Here is a 17301-nt window from a genome sequence, read left to right as displayed (position 1 = left end):
CAAAGACATGGCTGGCCATATGGAACAGAGAAAGCATCAAGTAATTCATACTTCTGTGTGTGATCGCTTGGCCCTGGGTTTTAATGCACAGGAAAGAGCTAGTACAGAACAGCCCTGGTGTCTTGCCCCCGACAGCCCATTAAGAAACCTCAGAGCCCCAGTCGAAGTTCCACCGCTGGCTGGTCAATAGCAGCCTAATAGAGCGGAGGCCAGGCTTTCCAGCTAGCCTTAAATCCTTCACATACAGTACATTAACTACCACCACTGAAACAACGGCTTCTTATGATGAGATGGGATTTGATTTCGAGGCTCTGCATACTTACATACTTACTGAGGGCTTTTTTTTTTTTTTTTAACCTTTATGGAGTTTACAAAAATCATTGTTCTTTCTTCCTTGTGTTTTCCAGGCAGCCTAAAAGACTTGCCTGTGTCAGGAGTCTACTCTTCATCACTGTTAGTACTGTCTACCTAATAAAGTTGATTCATAGCGAGGTGAAAGACACGGCTTCATTATTCTCACCAAGACAGCCCCGGAGCCACGGCATGGATGACACCAACAACAAGAGCCAACTGGGGCTCCCCAGGAGGAGGGCGCCTCCGACACACTTAAGGGCTCTTCCTTCCTTCCCATCACTCCACAAGGAGACCACTCAACATGGGGATGAGTATCGACTCACTTCCTGGTTCCGCGGCTGTGTGCTGACATGCTGCAGCAGACAAGGGAAGAAGGTGCCACGCTGGGAGCATTTCTACCAGCTTTCCCTGCTATATTCTGCAGCCTGCGCACACATTTCCACAACAATTTCCTTCCAGAGATTTTTTTTTCCAGAGGCGAGTGTTAAAATGATGACCCATTCAGTAGTTGCTTCTGTCACTTATGACATGCGTTGGTGGTGATGACTTTGTTGACACTTTCTGCTAGAAAATCTTTACATGGCATCTTTTGTCCGACGCAGTTTTAGGGGCTGCAATCACCCTCATACTGGAGGACACCACAGTATTTGACTGCCTATTTGTTAGCAGGACTGTAATTGCCTCCACTGTCAAAATGAGCTCCCAACCCATCCATAGCTTCTAGCCAAAGGAGACTACTTCTCTCTGTGGCCTCTCTCTGCTGGAATGCACCGTGCTTTCCAGAACAAGCCACCCAACTAGTAAACAACATCAGGAAACAGCAAGAGCAAGGGTGGAAGATGACCAGAGCCACAGCATAGAAAGAGACTACAGAATCTGGCCAGGAAAATACAAACCAAGATGTCTTCACAGACACAACGAGTCTCGCCCACTACTATAAAACCATCTGATTTCGTTGGATTTTAGTTATTTTATAAAGTATGATGATAACTCTCTCTTTGTCAACTCTCACCTGCCCTCTTAGGGGGTGAAAAATGTCCAAGAGACATTTAGTGGCCCCATGAGTAGCCTGCCAATTCATAAATTGGAACTGCCACAGTATCTCTAATATATTACAGGTAAAAGTGTTATGTCTAATCCATATACATAAGATGTGTGTTTCTAAAATCTTACCCATGGAAATAAACCCGCCAGAGCTGCAGAAGTTTGCACACAGAAACGAAGGGGTTAATCTACATCATGGAATATCATGTGGATCTAAAAGTAAGCATGGCCATGCCTATATATTTCCCATCATGAACACTGGAATGACAGCTGACTTCTTTCCAATTATGGTAGAGGTGCCCGGCCTTGGCGCTTGTCTTTTCACCAAAAGCTATTCATTCAATGAATAAAAGCAAGAACTCTCCCAACCCCACCACAACACACACGCCCCTAATTTCCAGCCGCCACTTGTAAGAATCTTGCTGCACTCATCTGTTCATGGCCTAACTGCTAAGTGAAGGTGAAGCAGTGATTAACTACATCAAGCACCAAGGAACTGGACCACTGATGATGTCTGGCCTAAAAGTGGCTGAGCACCCTCCCATCCCTGGGCGAGCAAAAGTCATCCAAGCTCTCCAGCAGGTCTGCACCCGCCTTCCCCCAAACATCAGGAGCACAAAGACTGAAGTGGTCTGTCATGCACACTGGATTATATGAAGTGTAAAACATTGGGGGAGAGGGGAGGAGGAGGCTTTTGAAAGAGAACGGGGAAAAAGAAATCACACTTGCAAGAGGATCCAGCTGACAGCTCAGTCCCTAACGAGTGAGACAAGTGAATATGTTTAGATGCTCTGTGAATGCAGGCAGAGCGCGGGCCCTTTGTCTGCAGCCCTACAGTGTGTCTTTAACCCAACTGCTGCCTGCATCACTGAACATATGTTTTCTACACAAGAGCTGAAGCAGAAAAGGCTCTTTGTTATCATTCACTCTTTGTATCTATCCACCCTCCCCCTTGCACTCACCCATTCTCTCTGTGGCATCCAAGCCAAAGCCCCAGTGGAAATTTTAACGGCTTGGGACAGGGCAGCCAGAGGCCTTCCTGCTGCCCTCAGGCTTGGAGAACTGGCCCCATGATGACACTAAGGGCAAGAGCCACAGTCACCGAATGCATTTCCTGCCAGGCCAAGGGACATTTCACTCACGTTATCTCATTTAATGTAGCTATCACCATGTAAGAGGAGTCTCTATGTTAAATGAAACTGAGGCACAGTGATAATGGTGAGTTACTCTGCCAAGCTACAGGAGAGTTCAGTGTTAGAGACTTGCACTTCAAAATGCTTATGGATATTCGGCAGACAGAGGTTTTAGGAAATCACAACCCCACACAGGCAGACAGACAGATGTGGACACGGGTGTGCGCGGGTGTATACACACACACACACACACACACACACACACACACACACACACACATCTGATCAGCATAGCATTTGAATGCAAGCAAAGCTGGTGAGTGGGTTCTTCAACTCAGGGCAGCAGAAGAAACAACGATGAGTGGGGATGCTTCAGACCTCCCTGTCATTGGGACTTTAGTACAGGGAAGAAGGGCAAAGGCTCCATGTTGTAACCGCCTTATGGTGACCAAGCCGGCCACAGGCAAGTTACTTCGCCTCTCTGGCCTCAGTTTACCTATTTGAAAATGAAAGTAGTTATTGTCCTTACCTCAGGGATCCAACAGGATTCATCTTGTCTACATCAGGTCCCTGAAGCAGCAATGTTACTGTATGTTCTACGGTAATATGTGTTAGCTACCGCTTTCAGCCTGGAACTCTGCTACTGAGATTTAGAGAAATAAAGCACATTGGCCCATTATGGGTGCTCACTCTTTTCTGTGTTAGTGCCTTCCCTTGTTGCTATGACCAAATGCCTGACTAAAAGCAACTTAAGGAGGTAAGGTTTAGTTTGGCTTATGGTCTCAGGAGACACCGTCCATGACGGTGGGGAAGTCATGGCGGCAGAAAGACAAAGAGGCTGGTCACATTGCTTCCAGTCAGGAAGCAGAGAGAGACAAATGCTTATACCCAGCTGGCTTCTTCCTTTGTTCCTTTTTATTTACTGTGGGACTACAGCTCCTGGGGTGACAGTGCACTCACACTCAAGGTGCCTTCCTTCCTCAAATAACCCTCTCTGGAAACGCCCCGTGGGTCACCTAGAAGTGTGTCTCCTAGGCTCTGGTCTATTAGAATGTCCTCTCTGCTGACTATCACGACATCAGCAGCGTCACAGAACACTAATCAGCTAAGCACCATTCTTCTCACTTTATCATGACAATAAAAACTAAACACACATCTGAAAAAACAACACTATGAGTTACACATGTCACCATAAGAGACTAGCCCCCTCAACTACCTTATTTTTCTTAAGACTCCCAAAGTGAAACTCTAGCCCGCTATAATGAAGTGGGTATTGACAATGTGACTTAAAAAATTCCAGACAGTCTAGAGACAGTGCCATGAGCAGTTGCCATATTTGTCCTGGGAAATGATCCACTCAATCAAATGCAGCCCCCACCTCTAAGCAGCAGCGCCATCTTTGGAGACCTGGAGGTGCCTCACATGGACTCTCTGAATGGAGCGTGCACAGAGCCGGACAGGCACACACATACAGTTTTGTGATGTAACTCCTTGCTTGTTGTTGTTTTGGTTTTTGACAAGGTCTAAGCAGTGCATTCCGGTGCTGAGTGGAGATATGTATCACCATACCCAGTTAACTGTGGGACAGACTTCTCTAGTAGGGATTCAGTACCTGTTAACTGGCAATTTATGTAGATTTTATTTATTGAAGTGTTACCAGTAGGCATGAAAAGAAAAAAAAAACACATCATACAGTAGCTATGTAAGTACTATTAGAAAGGGGTTGATAACAATAACTATTAGTTATTGAACACTTACCAACTGCCACATTCTGTCCTGGTCATTTTTCACACATTCCTAATTTAAATCCCTAGGACAATTCAGGGAAATAATTCAGCAAAATGGTTTTATTTTAATCATCACCACGATTTACAGATAAGAAGCTACGACCCAGGACATGGTTTAGGGAGTAAAGGCATATGATGCCAGGCTGAAGGATCTGAATTGAAGTTCCATCCCCAGACCCACACAAAAGTGGGGGGAAGGAACGTACTCCACAAACGGTCTTCCGATCCCCACATGCTCATACCGCTCATAGGTGGGCCAACACACATATGCATGGACACACACTAATAACAACGATCAATAATAGTAAATGGTAATAAAAGCATCATGTAACCCACCTCAAATCACACAGCTGGGCAGGACTGATGCACGACATGCCAGCCCATTAAACCCTCCCACTCTCTGTGTAGGTCAGCAGCATGAGCAAACTTACCCTGCAAGTGATGACGCCCAGGTCCAGGGTGCTGACACTGGCCCAGGGCCCGAGCGGGAGGGGAAATGGTAAGCAAGAACGGGAGGAAGGGCGTGAGGCCTCAGTAAGCGTCGCAGTGACAGCCTGTGCCAGCGGCAGCAAGGGCTCTCTCCCGACTGCAGGGAGTCTCACTCGGTCGGTCGGTGGTCGGTCGGTCGGTCCGACACAGGCACAGGAGCCCGACAGAGTAACAGCATCGAGTTCCCACTGCTTTTGTTGTGATAAAACCACCCTGACAGAGCAACTTAAAGGAGACAGGCTTGTGTGGCTCACAATTCCAGGTTACAGCACAGTACTGCAGTCACTCAGGACAGGAACTTGCAGTCAAGAGCAGGAACAACGGAGTTCACTTCTGTCCCTGTCCTTGAAATGGTGCTGCCCGCACTCAGGGCGGCCCGCACTCAGGGCGGCTCTTCCTATTTCAATTAACCCAGCTAAGAAAACTCCATCACAGGCATGTCCACACGCCAACCTGACAAGGCAATCCCTCACCGGGAGGGATTTCCAGGAGATCCCCACATTGTCCCAAGCAGTTGTGAAAAACGACCACCACAAACACCACTTCTTAACAGAGAAGGGTAAGAGCCTCAGGTCTGCAAACAACCACTCTAGATTGCTGCTTGAAAGGCTAAAAGGGATAAAAAATAATTCAGGTTTTTTTCACATTTTCAAACGTTGTATGTGAAAGAGATACATGTATGATAAGAAACACTAACTTCTACATGCTGTTGTTACCTGAAAGGCTACAAATCCTCAAGTTTGGGGCTGGTATGGTGGTCTAGTACTAGAGAGGTAGAAGCGGGAGGATCTTGAGTTTAAGGCAATCCTGGGCTACATATTGAAATCCTATCTCAAGTTCCACCTCTGAAGATGGGCTGGTAAGTAGCTTGGTAGTAAGGTGTTTGCCTGGCATGTGGTCTCATCCAAGTACCACATGTACGCACACACACACACACACACACACACACACACACACGCACACGCACACGCACACGCACACGCACACACGCACACACACACACACCTCTCCCACTTGGCAGTTGCGATTCTGTCCATAAGTTTAGCATCACCAGCCACAGCCCTCACCAGACCAAATATACAGCCAAAGTGGCAAAAACGCAGCTTCCTTCTGGCAGGAAGAGCATCCAGCATTCACACAGCACTTGGTGTGGAGCATCTGACACTTATCAGGACTCGTGTCTGAGGTTTTGGGGAACATGGTTTTCAGCTCCAGACATCTCACAAATTTATAAAAGAAAACTATCATTACATGCATTCATTTTCTTCAGTGGTCCCAACTGTGATCTGGAATCAAAGAAACAGTTCCTGGAGGCTCAGTGGTAATACAGAAGGGCTCGGCACATGAGTGGATACCAGGAGCCTCTGTCACCAGCAGCAACGGGAACTTGTCTGGGAGTCTGTCTTTGCCCTTTGGCTCATCTTTTAAGGCAACCTACTCAGGGTGTCCTGAGGTCCAGAGTCAGGAACTACACTCCATTCAATCTTAGGAAAAGCAAAAACCTCTTAACTGTTCCAACCTAGATTGTTAAGCCCCTTTAAGCCACACCCCCTGGTACAGCACCTTGATACATAGACAAGGATAGCATAGAGTTTAACCCTAGCTTTAGGGAGCACCCCCCCCACCCCGGACAACAAAAGCCACATTTCTGCCTGGATTCATATAGTAGAAGCGCCCTGCTGCTGGCGCGCATTCCCACTGCACTCTAACTTGCCACACTGAGAACAGTTTCATGCTTTGATAAGCAGATATTATTGGCTCATCTTTGGGAGATAATTGCCTCTCCTGTCTTGTTTAGGGGCGATACACTCCATACCCAAAGATGAACTGGTGTGCAGAAGCACCAACGGGGGCAGCCCTTCCCTGCCGAACTTGTCTGCATGAGACTGAGCAGGAACGGTTTAAATTTGGGGTCTGGACAACGGGTATTCTGAAAGGATTAGAGAAATGGGCGACAAGTGAAGTCCTCCTCCCTCCTGTGTTCGAGTCTACCACCTGCTGCGGGATTTTTGTTTCAGTGACAAAGAGGCCTTCATGTTTGAGGCTCATATTTAACGTTTGCTGAACTGGCCCCCTGAGCTTTGGTTAACTCTTAAGGAGAAAAAGAAATATTCCTTGCCTGACAAACAAATACACCAAACTCCTTTCCTGGTTGGCCTGCACAGATCAATACATGGGTCTCTACGGGCATATGTGCATCTGCCCAGAGACTGGAGGATACTCTATTTATATTTAATAAAGTATTATCAGTCAATAAGAGCTGCATGACATTCGTGATTTCATGGTCCACTACAGTAACAGGTGCTGTGGTAAACAGGAGTGTAAAGTGTTCAAGAGAAAGGGGATCACTTCAGAGACATTAAGCGGCTTTAAACACTGACAGCAGAAAGGGAAAATTTTTAAGCAATTTGGTTGGGTCAGTAAAAAAGTAACAGAGGTCAAAGGAACAAAATGGTACCCAAAAATTCTGCCCATTGATAAATGATCCTACTGTTTTGTGGCTGGATGCATAAGGCAGAGGCCAAACAAGTGTTGTGTGGAAACAGAAATATGCCCCCTTTGTGGGTCTTTTACAATAAGTTCCTTTAGCATGGTGAGCGCTTGGGGCTCCCATTCTCCCTGTGTTCGTGGCTGGGGTATACATTAAGGAAAACAAAAGACCCCGTTTTCATTGTAACCATGCAGAAGGGTTAAGCATTTGACCTTCAAGTATGGTGTGCTTGTGCTCAGTGGAAAGGTTCTTGACAATACAAACAAGAATTACTGCTGTTCCAGAAAGGGGACACAATTAAAGACAATCTTAGAGGCTTGTTGTACAGCTGTTCAAGTTTCGGCTCTGTCTGACCTCTAAGGATGCTACATGTTTAAGGGAGACGATTTAAGATATTTTAGTGAGTCCCCCACCACTCACCACTGCCAGCCTTCCACCAGAAGGACCCATCTTTAAGCACAAAGCACTTTCCACTAATGAGATTTTATGCCATGGTGTTTTCCCCTCGAGGACAATCGCCTCTCCAATCTGCCCTCCACTTGTATCTGACCATCCCAAGGAGGAGCTAAAGGCTGGATCCAAGACCATCTTGGCAAGAAGCAGGGATCCATCACTTTAGAAACTTTTCCCCCTTGTTTTTTGTTTTTTAGCCTGAAAAGCAGAATGCTATCAAAAGTTACTTTCTAGAAAAAGATATTACTGAAGAACAGTTTCATTGTGTTCTACAACGATTTATCAAAAAGGCAGTTTTCTTTGTTGTCACTTATTTCCAGTTTCCAGATGAGAATGTGTTGAGACAGTCTCATCACAGTTGGAAACAGGCAAACAATTAAAGAAAATATGGGAGTATATTTCTCTGAGATATCACAGAAAACAGAAATTCTAAGGTAAAAGACTAGGTCCTGTGTCCACACTGAGGGAAACACCCCTGTCTTCCCATTGTTTGATCTTCTTGGAGTCAGCAAAAACACTGAACTTCTTCCACAAATAAGAGGCCCTGGGAAGTGGCCGTGGGAAGGTGTTGTCCCCGCTGCTGCAGCAGGACAATGCTGTGGCCGGCCGAAGCCCTGATGCCGGCCCACAAGGGCTTTAAAGGGGCAGTGCGGGACGGCAGGCTCTGGATTGGAGGGGGCTATGCTTCCTGCTTTGGGGGAAGAAAGGATGTCGCTCAGGGAGAAACACTGGCAGGGAACAAGAGGCCCAGTGCAGTCAGGAGCAGGGCACAGGCAAGTTTGGTTTGTCCAACACACTTCAGCCTCTAAAGTCGCCAGCTTTGATGTTGCCCCTAACAGAAAGCCTGCACGGGCTGCAAGATCACAGCAACTCTAGCAAGATGGTTCCATGCTCTGGGGTTCTCTTCTGAGATCAGGGTCTATTATCCCTAACGTTCACTGTGTCTGACTGTGAGAGCCTCATCGGAGACAAGGACAGTTTCCCGACTCTGACTCATCAAATTCTCCAAACTTTTATTCATCGAATCAAGTTCGTTTTGCAGGGAAGAAAGCTGCTGGAGATGGTCCAGACTGTGGAGCAATCTCTGTCACTGTACAGAGGCAGGAGCGAGTCTCGTGTGAAGAGTCAGCTCCTACGGGAGATGACAGACTGACCGAACACGACCATATCAATCTTAGTATTATAAAAAGCACACAGTTACTGCTTCAGATGAGGAGAAGCAGGAGAGACGGGAGAGAAGCAGCGGCCTTTGTCCACATCCAAGGCAGCTGAGCACAACCATCCTAGGCCATGCGGGACAGAAGCCCTTGACAAGGGCCGCTCGAGGCAAGTTCATGGGAAGCAATGACAACAACCACTGGATTTCACCAACACTTCCTTCCTGAAGCTGCCTCCTCCTCTTCCTCTAACCACAGGGTGAGTCCTGACTCTAAGGATGGCAGATGACGTCAAGAATCTGGTTGCCAGTTTTGCCTAGGCCATGGGTCATACTTAATCCCAGCACGATTTCAGAAATCTGGACAGTTGGGATCACAGAATGAGTCTCTTCATCTCAACACAACTGCCAACTAATGATCCTGGGCAAGCTCAGTCCCATCAATGGAAGGCCCCACCCTTGACTCTGTGAATCTAATGAAGTCTGAGGACGACTCATTTGCCAGGGCAAACAGAGATCATTCTCTTTTGCTAAAACAAAAGGCTAGCTAAGAAAGGAATGCCTTATACCGGCTTCTAAATGCACAAGGTTAACAGAAAAGAATATCCTCACTTCTAGGAATGCAGAACAAATGCCTTCGATGTCTTATTCACTGCATGCTAAAGGAAGATGCTCTCTTCTCACTGAAGAATGTCAAGGCACCTCTAAATATTAGCCTAAGACCACCACACCCACCAGGGAGAGGAAGAGATGGATATGCCACCAGCCTGCAGATCAGCGGGGGCTGAGCACGACCCAGGCATCCTGGCTTCTGAGTGCACAGCCATCTGAGAGAGATCACCCCTTGAGCTTGCCTCGGGACACACATAACTGTAAGTGAGGTTTTACGCTAAATTGCAACAATTTGATCTTTCTCCTAGTACCCCCAGCAACACTATAATAACACCGAACATTTCCCTCTGCCTTTCTACCCCAGATACACACTGGCGGGAAAAAAAATGAAGGTAGGTTTGTCCCTTTGGGGGTCAGTTTCTTCCATGCAATTTGCAACAAAACGCACCTTGGATTTTAAGAGAGCTATCCTGTAGTTACGATATTGATTTTTCATTTCGCTCCACAAATACTACCACAACTTTATAACTGATATACAGCATCAACAGTTTCCTTGGCCTTAGAGACCAAATTAATCACAAAATCAACAATCTGTTTTTATGCCACAGAGTTCAATGTTCATTTTCAACATAAATTGCAAAGCCACAGCCAGAGCCTGGTGCAATTTTGGAGATGCATTGCTAAATTGCCTCCCATTTGTGATTTAATCCAACAATGGTTTTGCAAATTAAAATGTTTAAGGCTTTAGGTCAGCCTCTATTTTAGTCAGCTATGGGCAATTGCGTGTCCCCAGGCTTTTTTCTGCAGGAACACACCAGGGATAAAATGGGCTTCTTGGCGAGCACCTCAGGGTGACCTATAAACATCACTGGCAAGAGAACTGCTGAGAAGCCCCCACCCCCACCCTACCCCAAGCAGATTGAAGGATCCTGTTGAGGTTCACCATCTCCCAACCTTATCTTCTGACATGCCGAGCACTCTTCCCATGCTGACCATGGCAGTGGGCTCATTCTTGCTTCTCTCAGGCGTTTGACTGTTAACCCCCTGACTCTCCTCCGCTCACATCTCTCACTGCTGTGGCTGCCAGTCAAGCCATTTCACTGGCTGTTTATGCTAGGAACATCCCATACTTCACCTCATTGAGGGTTTATCTTTGACTTCTCATCTCTTTCTCACTTCCGTTGTTGTAGCTTCTCTCTTGGTGTAGATGACTGCCACGTGTTTGGTGCTTTCACACATGAGTTAACATAAAAGAACATGCCTGATACACAGTGGGCAAAAATGCATGTCTACTGTAGACACCGGTCCAATTCCCAAGTGTACACTAGGCTCCGATGGCCTCAGTGGGCTCCGGACCAGTACTTCAGCTCTTTGTAGACACTGCTGGCCAGTCACACTCATTCTTTATCCCTAAATTTCTTTCTCGTCTGTGTTCTTCAGTGTGGCACATGGAATAGTCATCCATCCATCCATTTTCTAATGGTGTCGCTTTCCTGTCTCTTGAGGCTATTAGACAACTGATGGTGAAGTTTCTTTCACCTATAAAGTACAAAACTAAATTCACCCTATGCTGTATTCCTTCCCTTACCGCCTTCGTTATCTGTAGTGGAAATTTCTGGCAATAGGTCTCCATGGCCAGCCCCTCCTCTCTGAAGCTTATCCACTGTGCTGTTACCATTTTCATTTTGACTCCAGCTCCCACCACTGTCCCCCAAACAAAGGCCAAGCGTCTAAGCATGTCATTCAACGCTGGCTCTCTTGTTTTAGGTGTCTGCAACCCCCTTCCCTCTCTGCTACAGCTAAGTACCAGACACATGTTCTTTTCTTCCATGCCTCCCTGCCCCCTTTGCTTTATCCAAAATGGCCCCACCTCTCCTCGTCAGAACTCACCAAATCTTTCCTTTTGATTCACTGAGGCACAGCCCAAAGGCAATGCCTCTTCTATGAAGTCCTGAAATTTTACTGTCTGGCATGCGCTCTCCAACACAGTCCCATCACCACCCTGCTGAACCACACGCTTGGCATCCTGCACATCATGTCATATTTGTGCAAATATCTGTTTGCTTTATATGCACACACTCCACAATGAGCTTTCTCTAATGCTTGACACATTAAACGTAAATGAATTTAATGCTGTCTATCGGTTTGAACTGGGGCCGTGTGTGGACTTAGTGTCCCTCTAGTAGAGACCAGCTGGACTTGAACTACCATTTAACACAACCTTTACTGACTTCTAATGGAACAATGAGCACATGGGAACCTAAGCACTATCCTAGGGCTTCTGGGGAAAGTCAGAGGTAAGTTATCTTACTGTCCGCTCACAGAGAGAGAGAGAGAGAGAGAGAGAGAGAGAGAGGGGAAAAAAAAGACACTTGTGGGCTCAAAAGGTTCCCACATTTCTCCCTTATGCATAAGACATGTTTATAAACACAGGAGGTTATAATAAAACTCATGTGAGAGACAAAACTCAACGTTGGCAAGTGTTTACATTCTAATCAGGACAACAAGTCACTTCTCACTGAGAAATTCCAACTCAGTCAGCATGAAGATTCTTGTACTTGTGCCAAGGGCCCTTCCCTGTGCCAAAAAACATCCCAGTCTCTCCAAGCTACAGGGCAAGGCTGAGCGCCCACAGAAGAGCAGTAAAAAACAGCTTCTGAAGAATGCTTCTAAAACCAGTGTCCATACACCCTACAGCTCTACATGCTAAAGCACACTGGTCCTTGACCTCGTCAGGCAACTCCCCACCCAGGCAGACTGAGGGCTGAGTTACAGAGGCAGGCTGCAGACCTTTTGACAGGAAGCCGAGGTCCAGAGTTCCTGGAGTTGCTGATATCTGGCAAGAAAAAGGAAAACGTAACATCCCCAAGAATCCTGGCTGTTTCTAAATGTCGGAGACAGGTGGCATTTGGAAGATGCTGAACTGAGGCAGGAGCACAGGAGGGCATGACTGATGCCTCGTCAGTACTCATCCCACGAGCACATCGAAGCCCAGACCATGGCTTCACTACAAGGTTTCCCTGGAAGGCTGATCACTGTAGATGTGTTATACCACAGTGAAATCCGGATGATGGCGTCACTGCCAGGTGTTTATGGAACAGGTGAACAGTATACGCATCCCTCACAGTGAAAATCTGATGGCTGCTGTCTCAGTAAAGATAACAGTACCCAACGGACATTATGGAACTGGCCCAATTCTAACAAATGGGAGGAATCTGTACAAGGAAATCACGTGGCATTTCGAGTTGTAGTTGGTATGAATCAACAATCCCCAATTCTCTGTCAAGGAGCAGCTAATGAGATGCACAAATCATTTGCCCAAAAATCACATCTGCGATTCCCATGCCTCTGGAGGCACTGGATCTTCATGGAACAAGGAAATGTTCCTAAGGCTTGTTTGCCAAAGATACCCAAGGCCTCCAGACAAACGCTGAGCTGCCAAGGCTGGCTTCCTGAGGATAGCAGCAGAATCAGAGTCCAGCAATTTGATCCAGTCAGGAGGTCAAGGGAGTCACACCGAAGAATGAGAGTGTGCCTTAGTGGGAGAAGACATTTCAGGACGAGAAGAGACACACCAAGACCAGCACGCAGAGGGAGCCCCCGGCTTCCGCTGACGGGGAAGGGACTGCAGGGCAGACTCTCCAGAGTGAAAGGAGGAAGACAGCACAAGAGACTGAGGATGAAGCAGCTGTGGAACCCACAGATAAGTCTATGAGGAAGAGGTATGGCCAGATCTGCAGCTAAAAACATCACCCTAGCTGCTGTACGAGGAGTTCCTGAAGCCAATGGGCAAGAGGATGGTGCTGGACAGGCTAGCTAGCAGAAGAGCCGAGAAACAATGAAAAGAGCAAGGTGCGGAGAGACAGTTCAAGATGCTTCCACACATAACAGCTGTCATGCACAAAGAGGTGAGGAGCAGTGCCCTTTCCCTAATGAGACTGGTTTGAGTGGAGTTAGCAGTCATGGCTGGTTTTTGAACCTCTCACGTAACCTGCATTTATTCCTCCCACCCATACATACAATTCTTTCCATGGAAGATAACCATTCTCTTCCCTTCCCAGTCTCTACCTGTCGATTTCTTTCCTGATTTTTAGATTACCTCAGAAGTCCCCAATGACTGATCTCTTTGGCATCCTCCCCACCCAATGTGTCCCTCTGCATTCCTTATGTGTGACTGCATTAACATCAACTTCTACCACACATAAGGATTAGAAATACAGCCTTTCCTCCTGAGTGCCTCCTCCAGCCCGCCCTGGGAATGGAAGGAAAACAGCCGACTGGCTGCGTCTGCGCTGGACTAAAGTGGGAGGGCCTTCCTGTTCATCTGCTAATTGGTTCACTTACTCATCTATTCAATCAAGTCTGAGGCCTGCCAAAACAATATCAGCTGGGAGCCGTGACCTACACCAGTTAAATCAGTGTCTCTGGAGCTGGTGTCCAAGCAATATTTGGAAAAAATGTCCTGGGCGATCCATGAGCAGCCAAGATTAGGAACCCAAACAGCCGGAGACCTTACTTGAGGGTTTAAACAACCGCACATCCTAATATTGACTCTCACTAATAACATCCCAGAAAAGGTTGAGATCCAATGTTTTAAACTCAGGGAATGTGGGCGCTCAGATTAAATCAAGAAGTAGAGACAGCAGGCCATTCAACAAAGATCACACACAAACACACAGGTGGAGGGCAGCCAACATGCCCTGTACCACAGGCCCCTAGTTGGGTTTGGTTGTCTTTTTTAAAGGTTAGTTATTTGCTTGCTTGCTTGCTTGCTTGCTTATTTATTTATTTATTTATTTATTTATTTATTTATTTATTTATTTATTGTTTTGGGGGGGGGCATTGAGGAGAAGGAGTCCTTGAAGCAAGTCTTGGGGACTTTGTCTTGTTTAAAGGTTATTTACTGTTTATTATTTATTTATGGGGGAGCACTGAGGAGAAGGAGTCCTTGAAGCAAGTCTTGGGGACTTTGTCTTGTCCCTAGCCCCTTCTCTCAGCTTTCTAGCTGCCAAGAGGTAAGCCGCCGCCTCTGCCATGTGCTCCGCAGCCATGACACTGTTTCTTGCCTTGGGCCCAAAGCTGACCTCTGACTGAAACCCTTAGCCAGAAGAAACTTTCCTCCTCTAAACTGCCTGCTCTCCACCAGTGTCGCTGTCACCACAGCGGGACTTTTTACTAACGTCACAATCCTAAGGGCTCTGCAATCATCAGAGTCATGCTGTCCTCTGTGTCCCCGTCCCTCCTCCCCCCATCCTCCCATCTTCTGGAAACAACCTCTTACCTAGGAACTGGGAGTTGTGCTGTGCATGGCAAAGGCTTCGGGCTGCATTTTTGCAGCAAAGCAGGAAAAGGCCCAGGACAGAGAATAAACCAGCGTTTAAATCATTCTAATGAAGACGGACGGGAGGAATAACGGCAGCAAGCTGGAGGCCAAGAAGGCTCATCATCTCAGAAAGCAGCTGAGGCTCAGATCTGAACAGTGTCCAACAGCAACACAACTTTAAACAGAAATCAGGCAACAGGCGTGTTTCCTCCATCACTCTCCACCAGTGAGAACAGTCAGACATCAAGCCTGAGGATTTGCTGGGGGAAGGGCAAAAAAAAAAAAAAAAAAAAAAAGCTCTACCTACAGGGCCCGGGATGGCCCCAGTAGCATTACCAGATGTCATGCTAGCTGCTGGCTGACCCAGCTAATTCAGCAACAGTGTGCAGAGGGAGATCCTTCTGACATTTACCAGTCAGCAGGCATGATGACTCCCTATTAGAATCATGGGGTCTACCCTGGTTCTTTGATCACAACCATGTAAGTACTGTGTGGCTGAAGTCATTATAGCAACTAGGAGAGCAGAAACCTCTACCGAACTACAAACCCCAGATCTGTCACTCAAGTATGTGACCTGGCAAATCACTCAACCTCTTCATCGGCAAAGCAGAAATGAGAAAAATGAAAACAAGACACCATTTCTTACCAATTATATTTGTAAAAAGTCAAAAGGTCTGATGATAGAGTACTAGTGAAGATGTAGGAAATGGCACTGTACCACATAAACTCTAAATATTACACACACACACACACACACACACACACACACACACACAACTACAAATTCTATGGATGGCCATATGACCACCCTGCCCAATCTTTTGTCCTGTCTTGTTTTGGAGATGGAGTCTATGTAGCTCAGGTTGTCTTTGGACTCACACTCTTCCTGACTCCACTCCATGACTTCAGGGATTCCAGGCATGTGCCACTACATGCAGCTGACCATCTCTCTTAAAATTAAACATGCACTCATCTCTCTCTGCTTCCTGCGTGCGGATGAAAATGTGATCAGCCAGCTTCCTGCTCTCGCTACCTTGGTTTTCCTGATTGTTGCGATGTCTCCCTGCGATCATGAACGTCACCTTCTGGAAGAGTAAGACAAAGTTCTTCTGTAAGTTGCTTTTGTCAGAGCATTTTCTCTCACTAACAGAAAAGTAGCTAATCCAGAAACTAGTGCTGGGAGTGGGCTGTGGCTTCATTGACGCCTTTCAACTATTATGTGGAAGACTTTGGAATTTCGAGTTAAAAAAGCCTTGGAATGCCTCAAACAGAGCTTAGCTGGTTGCTGTAGAGAAGCAAGGAAGGCTACAGTAATGCTAGGGAGCAGCATACATGGGGAGCCTGGTCCATGAGGTTTTCAGAGAGGAACAAGGAGCAACCGGGTCAGAGGCCACTACTGTGATATTTTGGCAAAGTATCTGCCCGCATTTTGCCCATGTCCTGAGACCTTGTGTGGGGCTCACTAAAAAGCAATGGACTCTGGTGAGAGGGACGGCTCAGCAGTAAAGAGCACTGGCTGCTCTTCCAGAGACCTGGGTTCAATTCCCAGCACCCACATGATCTCTAAAATGGTCTGTAACTCCAGTTTCAGGGTATCCTATACCCTCTTCTGACCTCCACAGACACCAAGCACACATGTATCACACAGACATACATGCAGGCAAAACACCCATACACATAAAATAATCTTGGGTTACCTAAACAATAGTCTTAAAATATAAGAAAGGACTAATTTTTGGTGGAGGGAATTTCAAGACAGCAGAACACAAAGTAAGCAGGATGGTTCTTACTGCTGACTCTCATGCAAGTCTACTGTGAAAGTGAGTGGCAGTGGGGCAGAAGGAAACCATACCTTTGAGAGGAAAAGACCAATGGGAAGCTCAGATCAAGTCACATGCTGCGAGGGACTATCATTGTCAAAGAGAAGTCCTGTCGGAGGTACACCTGACTCTGCAGTGAACAGCAGGCGAGGAAACGAGAGGTGGGCAGACCCTGCCCAGCTAAGCCTTCACCCAGTGAAGGGAGAGTGCCTAAGGCCTCACTGGCTTCTCAGATGCAACTGGGGAGGCAAGCTTCTCACCATCTTCCGCATACAGCAGCTGCCGCAACTTTGGTCCAAGTGAGCAGCCAAACCTGGAAGTATCATGTATGTTGTAGCAGTTTTGGAGACAAGAAAGGTGCCAGATGGAGGGAAGTCATGGTCCCTCCTCTGTGGTTTTAGAGGGCCGCTAAGGCAACATGTTTCAGGGTCAGAGTCCCTGCAAGAGGCCATTCAGGGAAGCACTGACATGGAGCCTGGGTTGCAGTACAGACCCCAAATGTCAGAGCTGTCGAGTCAAGAGACATCTGCCAAGGAGAGCTGAAAGAGGGAGCAGAACCTAAGAGAAAGATAGATGTAGCAGACGGGGAAGGGAGGAGCCCTTTGGCCATCTGAGCCCTTTGATACTCACGCCCTTGAT

At 46.9% G+C, this 17301-nt stretch overlaps 1 protein-coding gene across 2 annotated transcripts in view; it reads right to left on the bottom strand.

Moving 5' to 3' along the window:
* Positions 1-17301, bottom strand: part of Fto (FTO alpha-ketoglutarate dependent dioxygenase) — a 362821-nt gene that overhangs the window by 156222 nt on the left and 189298 nt on the right. The window lies entirely within an intron of this gene.

This window comes from Peromyscus eremicus, chromosome 5, assembly GCF_949786415.1.
Source record: "Peromyscus eremicus chromosome 5, PerEre_H2_v1, whole genome shotgun sequence".
Taxonomy (NCBI): domain Eukaryota; kingdom Metazoa; phylum Chordata; class Mammalia; order Rodentia; family Cricetidae; genus Peromyscus; species Peromyscus eremicus.
The sequence above is the reverse complement of the archived record's forward strand: the minus strand, read 5'-3'. Positions and strand labels throughout refer to the sequence as shown.